Source organism: Chelonia mydas, chromosome 1 (assembly GCF_015237465.2).
Source record: "Chelonia mydas isolate rCheMyd1 chromosome 1, rCheMyd1.pri.v2, whole genome shotgun sequence".
NCBI classification, from domain to species: Eukaryota; Metazoa; Chordata; order Testudines; family Cheloniidae; genus Chelonia; species Chelonia mydas.
Window position 1 is genome coordinate 323297532 of NC_057849.1, and position 10397 is coordinate 323307928.

Sequence of the window (10397 nt, forward strand, 5' to 3'; positions counted from 1 at the left end):
TAGACCCAGAACCGATCCCTGCGGGACCCCACTTGTTATGCCCTTCCATTATGACTGTGAACCACTGATGACTACTCTCTGGGAACGATTTTCCAACGAGTTATGCATCCACCTTGTAGTAGCTTCATCTAGGTTGTATTTCCCTAGTTTGTTTATGAGAAGGTCATGCAGGACAGTATCAAAAGCCTTACTGAAGTCAAGATATACCACATCTACCGCTTCTCCCCTATCCACAAGGCTTGTTACCCTGTCAAAGAAAGATATCGGGTTGGTTTGACATGATTTGTTCTTGACAAGTCCATGCTGACTTATTTATCACCTTATTATCTTCTAGGTGTTTGCAAATTGATTGCTTAATTATGTGCTCCATTATCTTTCCGGGTACAGAAGTTAAACTGACTGGCCTATAATTTCCTGGATTGTCCTTATTTCCCTTTTTATAGATGGCCACTATATTTGCCCTTTTCCAGTCTTCTGGAATGTCTCCCATCTTCCATGACTTTTCAAAGATAATCGCTAATGGCTCAGATATCTCCTCAGTCAGCTCCTTGAGTATTCTAGGATGCATTTTATCAGGCCCTGGTGATTTGAAGACATCTAACTTGTCTACATAATTTTTGACTTGTTCTTTCCCTATTTTAGACTCTGATCCTACCTCATTTTCACTGGCATTCACTATGTTAGATGTCCAGTCGCCACCAACCTTCTTGCTGAAAAACTGAAACAAAGAAGGCATTAAGCACCTCTGCGATTTCCACATTTTCTGTTACTGTCTTTCCCACCTCATTGAGTAACAGGCCTACTCTGTCCTTGGTCTTCCTCTTGCTTCTAATGTATTTGTAGAATGTTTTCTTGTTTCCTTTTCTGTCCCTAGCTAGTTTGTTCTCATTTTTTGCCTTGGCTTTTCTAATTTTGTCCCTACATACTTGTGTTATTTGTTTATATTCATCCATTCATCCAAAATTTGACCGAATCTCCATTTTTTGTAGGATTCTTTTTTCATAACATACCATGTAACATAACATCCAGTTCTCAGGAAAAAAAAATTAAAATAAGCAGCAGTGGGCATGGATACAAAGAGCCATTGTAATGAACCAAATATCATAATTGCCTGGTCAGGACAGCTACACTGCCATTCATCTGGCAGCATCAGTTTTAGGTGCCAGGGTATTTGTAATTTAAGATTAGAGTTGGTCAGAATGCAGAATTTCCATCTTGTGGGACATTCTGGCATTTTCAGATTTATTTTTTTGTCCCGCATTGGGACAAAAAGTTAAAATCTTCAAATATCTGGCAGAATGGAAATACTGAAATATTTTTATTTTGAAACATCAAAGCATCTATCTCAAAACATTTTTATTTGAGAATGTCAGTACATTGATATAAAATATTAAATATATACTAAATATATACATAGTAAATTTAATATTAAAATTAATATATTATCAAAGACAGGATGAAATGAAAAAGTCAGAACAAAACAAAATACTCAGTTTTTCATTTTGAATAGTTTCAAAACTTTTCCACTGGAAACTATGCCGAAATTGACACATTCCTGTGAAACATTTTGATTTTGTCAGAACACCATATTCCAAAGGAAAACTGTCCCATCAAATTTTTTTTGACCAGTTCTATGTGTTAGTTCTTTGTAGTCTAAGATGAAGCCTACCCATTCCCACCATTTGCTGATGGAACAATTGATCTTTTCCTTTTCTAACAGTGTACTAGGATTCTGTATGATGCTGTGATGTGAGCAGTGAACAAAAGACAAGCTCTTCAAAACAAAGATCAGCTTTTCCGAAATATTTCAGAGACAAAGAAAGAGGGAACAAAACCACTTGACATATGTGCATCAATAGGCCAAATCGTATCACTCATGTGGAGGCTACAGAAGTCTCTGAAGTTCAACAAGTGTCTGTGAAAGTCTACACTCCTTATCTGCCAGTGGAATTGTACTCCACAGTAACTCACTTGCCCTAATATGTATATTTCCCTAACTCTACTACAAGTGGGGCAGGGAAAATGATCTGCCACTACTACAGAGGAAGCATACAGAAGCTACGGAGATGCTCTATTTTATTGGCTTCATAGTCTCCAGTCAGGAGAGAGAATTCTGTCTCCATGGGCCAGCCAAGTGCACAGCTTGTTGACACAGGGTGTGTCTTGAGGAAAGACATTGGGGCTATGGGGGAGACTTTGAAAAACATCTCAGGGATTTAGGAGCACATATTCCATTGACTTTCAATGGGACTTTCAGTCCTCAATTTCTAAAGTACGTTCCATAAACAAGAATCTGCTTTAATGTTGAAAAGTTTTCCATGAAGCATCATTCACTAGCCTGGGTACCCTTATGGTTAGCTGCTGCCATTCTAAACTCAGTCTGTTAATGTGAAGAAAAATGATCAACCCAATAGTATAGTCTTCTGTAATCCCTGCAGTGAGGCCAATAAACATGGAATAAGCAGTTTACAAAAATGTGCTGTGAAGTACTCCAGAAGACAAGTGATTCTTGATTGGCTCTACAACACTCAATAGTTCAGATTCTGTTTTGTCAATTGCATCAGGTAACAAGGGGACTGGAACGGTTAAACCAGTTTCGATCTTTATTTTCCAGAGATCTAGCTTTCTCTTGAATGACAATATCTTCTTGTATGGGACAAAAATAGTACTTTCTGCTCCTTGCAATGAGACATTTAGAGAATTCAGTTTGTCAAAAATATCAGCAAGATAAGCCAAAAGCACAACCAGCAGGGATCACACAGCGTCTCTGCGTGGCTGAAATTCAAATTCACTAGAAAAAAGTCAAACTTTGTTTCTCAGTTCATAACGTGTTGCAACACTTTCCCCCCGATAGCCACCTGACTTCCATGTGAAACAACAAAATATTGTGCTCCGCTCCCATTTCTGCACTGCATTGCAAAGAGACTTTGTGGGCTGTGTCTTGATAAAGTTTACAATTTTAATAGCAGAACTCAGAATATCCTGATCCATGTTTCCAATTGCAAGGGCTTCACAGTGTATCATACAATGAATCCACGATATATGTGGAGTAATTTCAAACCCACTAGATATAGAAGGGGCTCCCTCCATGCTGATTCTGATGCAGGCTTCCCACTTCAACTTGTGAGAAGTTAGGAAGTCATTTAAAATGTTAACCAGTTCAGATCCAGTTGCACGCATCTTAACTGCCTTGCAGAACAAAAAATCTTCTAGTACTGATGTTTCATGAGAGTACCGAAGATAAGCAATTAAATTAGTTTCTTTCGAGATATCCATTGCTTCATCCAATTGGATTGCAAATAAACTGGATGGCAATGGAGATCAGCTGTGCATTGATATTTTATGACATGTCAAAGATTTGGCAGTTGACCGTGTTGTCTGACAGCAGGGTCATTTAAAACTTTTCTGCCACACTATCACCAGGCATTGTCCCGAAAATGTCACTTGCTGCTGAGAGAATCAGTTTTTCTCCAGTTGTGTAAGGCTTTTTATTTTTAGCAATGTGGTATGCAACTTGATATAATGCTTTTAAAGCACTTGCAGGAGTGGATACCACATTTTTCATTGTTTTTATGTTTGTTAATTTCTTGTAGCTTTTGTTTGAAAAAAATCTCTATTCTTTCCTACCAGATCGCCATGTTTTGTTTCTAAATAGCATCTTAATTTTGCTGGCTAAAAGTTTGCTAACGTTACTGCACACATTACACATTGAGGCCTAATTTCTTCTTCCTTAACTGCAATGGAAGTGAAACCAAAGTCCAAATATGGATCATCATATTTTCTTGCTTTTGCAGATTTTTCTCTGTTTTGACTTTAGCCATTTCAGCTGCTGCCTTTTGTTTTGGCACTACCATCTTTTGGCAATAAGTACTGATCCATTTTTCACAAAAAAAATCAAACTCACCAGCAGAATAAGCACTGAAGAACAGCTTGTTGTATTGGCAGAATATGATTTACTAAACCAGAAGGCAGGAAAGGCAGTTGTTGCTATAGAAATGATGATCGACTGATAATGAAATAATCTGTTAATGAAAATTTTAACACACTCCTGTGTAATGCACTAGCAGCCTTGTATTGGCCAAAAAAGTCCATTCTGAGTAAATCAGTCACAAAATGTTTACTCATACTATTTCAATGTCATGTTTCTGTTATATAATAATAATTTTAAAAAGTAAAAAATGCCTTAAGCATCACGCCCCCGGAACATTCCTCCATGTCCCCCCGCAGTACTGCACACCCCACCGTTTGAAAACCTCTGTGTTAAAACCATGAGTCTTTTACTTGTTAAGTGAGATTGAAAATACAAGCACAAAAGTTGCCATCAAAAAGCCATCATTTGCCAAGAGTTAACATCCCTCCCTTCTACCCCCAATATTTAATAGAATGTATTTGGGGGTAATTGTGCAGTAACAATTGCTAGACGGTGACTTTTACTGACATAAGCACTCACAAATGAATTAGTGCTCATTTGAGCCATTTACTATTATGGGAGTGCTATATTCAGGGTATATGTGTACATGACAGACTTATATGCAGTATTGTTGTAGACATGTTGGTCCCAGAATATTAACGAGACAAGGTGGGTGAGGTAATATCTTAGATTGGACAAGAACAACTAGGTGCACTTCCTCTCTGGATGTCAGTTGAGTTCCTTTTTCTTTTTGGAAAGTGATCTAGGGAGCAACTTTCACGGATGTTGACGGTGGGTGGGTGAGATTCTGTGGCCTGCGTTGTGCAGGAGGTCAGACTAGATGATCATAATGATCCCTTCTGACCTTAATATCTATGAATCTATGAAACTAGCAAGTCCAGTGGGTTCTTTAGGTTCATTGGAATCCATTCTTCTATCTATATCAAGGCCATGCGGTACCAAATGATTATAACAAAGGTATCATATGGAGGTTTTTAATACAGGAGGGGGGACACCTTTTGTAGTGATAATCAAGGTGGGCCATTTCCAGCAGTTGACAAAAACGCCTGAGGAACCGTGGGGGGGAATAAACATGGGGAAATAGTTTTACTTTGTGTAATGACCCATCCACTCCCAGTCTTTATTGAAGCCTAAGACAATACAATAGTTAAATTAGTGTAAGCCAAATTGTATGTAGAAGGCAGTCTTTATTTGGAACTTTGGGATCAAGGAGATCTGCCAGTAAACCATAGTTAGGTCACAGGTGGTGATAAGCCAGGTGGCCCCTAACTTTTCTAACAATTTGTCAGCCCTTGGCATTGGGTAGGCATTGAATCCGGACACTGCCTTGACCTTTTGGAAGTCTATGCAGAATCTGATACACCAGTCCTGGTTAGGTACAACACTATAGGGATCTAGCACCTGTTATGTGACTTCTTGAATACCCTGAGATCTAACTTAGCTTGCAGTTCCTGTAGTACCATTTCCCAAGTAGTTTTGGGAATGGCCAAAAGTTTTCTCTCACCTTTTTCTCTGGTTTAGTCTCTGTGATTAAACACCAGGTGAGTCTGGCCTGGAACTGCAGAAAAAGAATACCAAGAAGGACTGGCCAAAATTTTTGATCTGCTGCTTTTCTTCTGCCTGCAGGTTTTCTCCCACTGGCAGTTGGTTGGAGCTGGGGGCTATGGGTGCCTGGGTCCCTGAGTTCCAGTTATGAGGGAACTGTGTAGCCTTTCAAAGATAATAACGTTAAGAATATCAGTGTGCCATTCCCAATCAGACAGGCTGGGAGAGAGATTTAATGATACCTTGCAAAGTGTGGTGCAGAATTTCATAGCCTCGGGATACCATGTGGCATAGTCATAGGGCTACTCCCATGCAGATCTCCTCATTGTGGTTCTGCACAATCAGTTGCACCGTTTTATGGGATAAGGGCGCATATCCCCATGGATGGACTGCAAATAGATGCTGCCCATGGGAACCATTTCAGGCCCCACCAGACTCTCCCTCACCAGAGTCTCGCAGCACCCTGAGTCTGACCATCCTTGTGCCTCCATGGCATTTACCCATAAGGGCACTAGTAGTTTAATTGGCCCCTTCTTATGGGCCCTGGATTCAGTCACCCATACTTGACTGTAGAGGCAGTACCCATGTGGGCAGTCATGGTGAACATGTCCTAGCTCCCTACACACAAACCAAGCCCCCATCACTGAGATGGGGGCCTGTCTGGTTCCCTGCTGCTCCTGCCCTTTTCAGGGAGACTGAACTTCTTAAGCCCAGGTCCTCGCAGAGGCACATGCTTTTGATGTGCAATTCTATCCTTGCTGGGCCCAGGCAGCCCTGTCCTTCTAGCTCCACCTTTCTTGCTCTGTCTTCCGTCACCTCTGTTAATTGAGGCAGTACTGAACTAGCACAAGGAGTCTCCACCATGGGCCTTATGGGAAACAGGTAATTCTCAGCCAAGGTTATGGCCTCAGAGAGGGTTTGGGGACAGTGGCGTGTCACCCACTCCCATCCTCTGGGCTGCGAGAATCTGTATGAAGTGTTCTAGGACAATTCTTTCAGCTACTTGGGCTTCTGTCTTTTCATTGGGCTGGAGACACCACCACCAATGTTCTCTCAGGCCCTGGGCCACTGTCCGTGGTCATGCCCCAGGTGTGAACCTTTCTTGTCACAACTGCTGGCAGTATGTCTCAATGGAAATATCAAAGATGTCTAGGATGGCTGCCTTAAGTCGAGGGTAGTCTTGTGCAGCTATCACGTTGAGACTCTGGTACACAGTCTGGGCTGTTCCTATCAAATAGGGCACTAACAGAGTGGCCCAGCCAGCTGCCATGGCAACCCTTTCAAAGGTTACCAGGAACACCTCTGAGTCGTCCTCTGGCCCCATTTTTGTTAGCTTCAGTTGAAGACTTGGGGCTGGGCCCAGGCCTGTGCTGCCCACTGCCAAACTCCCTGGCGTACTCTGGACTGAAACAATCTGCTGCACTAGTTGTTGCTGGTGATCTCTTTTCTGGGCTGCTAACTCCCTGAGGAGTTGCTGCTACTGTTGCTGCTTCATGATTTGCTGGTGTTGCTGGGTGGTGAACTGCTGGAGCGATTGGGTCTGCTGCTGTTGTTGCTGTTGATCCATAACCCATTTCAGCAGCTTGTCTAAATCCATCTTTAGCTTGCGCTCCTTTTTTTCCCTAGGTTGCCTGCATTCTCCACTGCTTTGAAGTGGACTTTGCTTGGAGGCCAGCAGGCCTAGTTGTCAGGCCACGGTAGGTTTGCCAACCCTTCAGGATTGTCCTGGAGTCCTCAGGAATTAAAGATTAATCTTTAATTAAAGATTTTCATGGGATGAAATCTCCAGAAATACTTCCAGTCAAAACTGTCAACCCTAGGCCACGGCCAAGATGTCTTTCAAAGACTTGGGATGGCTCTTCTGGGCAGCACAGCGAGGGCCCAATGGCCAAGTCACAGTTCACCGACCGCCCTTCCAAAGTCCTCCGAGGTCTCAGATCAGGCAGCAGGGTTGGGGAGAAAAGGGAGGAGGACCCAGGCCCTCCCTCTCCACCAGGTCCTGGCCAGGGACCAACAGGGAAAAGAGATGAGGGATGGCTCAGTCCCTTCTGGCCACCAATCCAGATCAGCCTCTCCTGGACTGCTTCCTACCTTCCCTGTTTTCCTTTCAGTTTGGAGCTTGGCCCCAGACCTGTGCTTATACAGTGTCAGCAATTCAAAGACTCAGCTGGGAGGGGGCTTCCCAGCTCACTCTCAGGGTCCAGTTGTTCCCCCAGGTCAGGGAGAAGCTGCAGGGGAGGAGGGAAATGGAGGTGGGTATATGTGTCAGGCCTCCCAGATGAGTCTTACTCATTTAGATCTCTCTGTCTCAGCACCTATAGCCTGTCTGTCTTCTTGCAGCCAGTCTCTTCTTCACTGCCCCCCCTGCTTGACTGCCAAAGGTCTCTTTTAATCAGGTCCTCCATAGGGACCAGGCCTGGTAGCTGCTAAGGGTGGGGCCTTCTTGGCCCAATATTGCTCCACTATTCCTTTTAATCCTAGTGTTGGGGCTGTAAACCCCATCACATCATCTATTACCTATAGGATACAACTAATGTTATAAGTAGACTACCAGGTCTGCTACAGTTAAGGTTTACATTTAAAAAAATAACTACTACTCTCTGTCAAGGCAAGGCATATAAAATGAGTTCAAAATAAAGAAAAAACCCTCTTCTTGTTTGACTACATTGGGATGATGATTGTTTGTGGGTGACATTATTCAGGGCACCATGTATTCCGTGGCAACAGAATTTGCCATGGAAACTACCTTTTGACACAGAACTGTGCAACAAAACTAATCTTTCATTTACAAAGAATATTTCTATCCCTTATTGTTGTGAAGAAAACCTTGAAAACATGTACATAAAGACCCTGGATTCAGTCTGCAATAAAAACCTTGAGAGAGATGAACTATCAAATTCATTTCATTAGGGTGTAAACTGTGAAATTTAAAGATGACAATTTAAATATCAACATTAATGATTTCACTGATGATGGGCTGAGCAGAAACATTCAGCTAATGTTGTTATGCCACATTCCTAAACTCCCTCCCATGGCTTCTAAGGTTACAAAAGTCTCAGCTACTGTCTAGCCAACTGTCAACATCTCTAGCTTCCCCCCTTGAAGTTATGCATTTCCAGTACCAAAAAAAAAAAAAATCAGTGCAAAATACAAATGATACACTGTTGAAAACTAGGTTTGTGGGACCATCATAAAATAAACTGACTTGTTATAAAAATTAGTAACAAACGGGATACTCTGCTGGTTATTTATGTTCATATTTAATTCATGAAAAAACTCAGTTTTTAAATTTACATTAAGCTGCTGCAGAGTTTCCCATCTGCTGCACTATAATGCTGTAGAATCCAGGCAGGGATCATGCAGAATTTAAATCCAGCCTGCTGTGAAATACCTGGCCTATAGTTTTTTTTTTTTTGACTGATGAGAGCCTTGAAATTTGGATTACTAGTGGAATACAACAGGGCTATTAACATGATTAAATTAATTCATTACAGGATGGAGATTGGCCACCTACAAAATCTTATGACTGAACACCAGGTCTAAGTTATCAGAGATAACGTGATTTTCGGAACAATACCAGTAAAGACTTAACCTTCGTGGTGAATATCTGATCAAGGAGCAGAGGGTACAACAGAAACAGCAAAATTCATCCCAGTGGAGAAAAGCCACATTAGACCCTTTGGTAGGGTGCTCAAAGGGCCTGGCAGCCTAGTGGTTAGCACACCCAACTTCTGACCCTTTGATTCTATGACCAGGCAGCAGAAGTGCTTGGTTCCTGAGCTTTGGTGGGTGGAGACCAAAAGATTCCCTGCATCCAGGCCTCAGCCCTGACAAAGATTGGTCGTGGGACCCAAGCCCTCCCTCTCCACTGGGTCCCAGTCCAGGACCCTGTGGGAAGCAACAATGGCAGGTCCTCCAGGAAGAGAACCTAGTTCCACTGCCCTGGGCTTCTTCGTGTCTAGGTCCCTGCAGTTTAGGGCATGGCCCCTATAGTTCAAACAGTCTGTAGTGGCTTGCCTGGAGTAGCAACCTGTTGTAGCATCCTGCTATGACCTCAGGTCCTTAGGGATGGGGCTGATGTAAGGCTGAAGGAGCCTAGCTGCACAATGTCCTTTATGTCAATAACAAAGTCCACTCACTGCTGGGTGCTCCACGGTTTTCTCAACGTTCTCTCAGTCAGGGACACAGTGCTGCTCCTCTGGCAGCTGTCCTGCCTGTCAGGCTTGTACTGACACTCCCTTCATGAAGAGAAGGAGAGCCACCCCCTCCTCTTCACCATTCAGCCCTGATCTGAGCCAGATTCTCTCCTTTTCTTCCCCTTCCAGGTCTGGCAATGACCGCAGGTGTAACAAGGCAGGGCTTGCTGGGCTCACAGGTCTCTTTAACCTTCTTTTGTCCCAGCCTGCTCACTTGGCAACCCAGCAAGCTTACCTGGAACCAGTGAGTTCCCTCCAAATGATTGCACTTCCGGATTGGGCAGGGGAGCCAGTAGTTTGCTACTTCATCGTTGCAACAGCAACAGCACAGCAGCTGCTCAATGCACACCACGCCCACAAACAATTACCCTGCTCTCACTTCTGCTTCCTGCTCCAGCCTGCAACACCAAATACTGAGGTTGTGCCACAGCTCCACCATGGCATGACATTTTGGCCACTTTAACTCTAGGAATCTGATTTTCAGCTATTTCGAGTGGCCAACATTACAAAAATATATTACAGACTATGTTAGGGTGTCTGACCTCTGCACTGACACTAACAGGCTGTGCACGAGACCAGTGGGCCTTCTCCAGATCCTTCCCATGCTCTTGGTCCACCCTTTTCAATGGACTTCGTTGTGGGACTGCCTTGCTCCCAAAGGCGCTTGGTGATCCTGGCCTTTGTGGACCTCTTGACAAAAATGGCTCATTCATCCCCTGCCATAC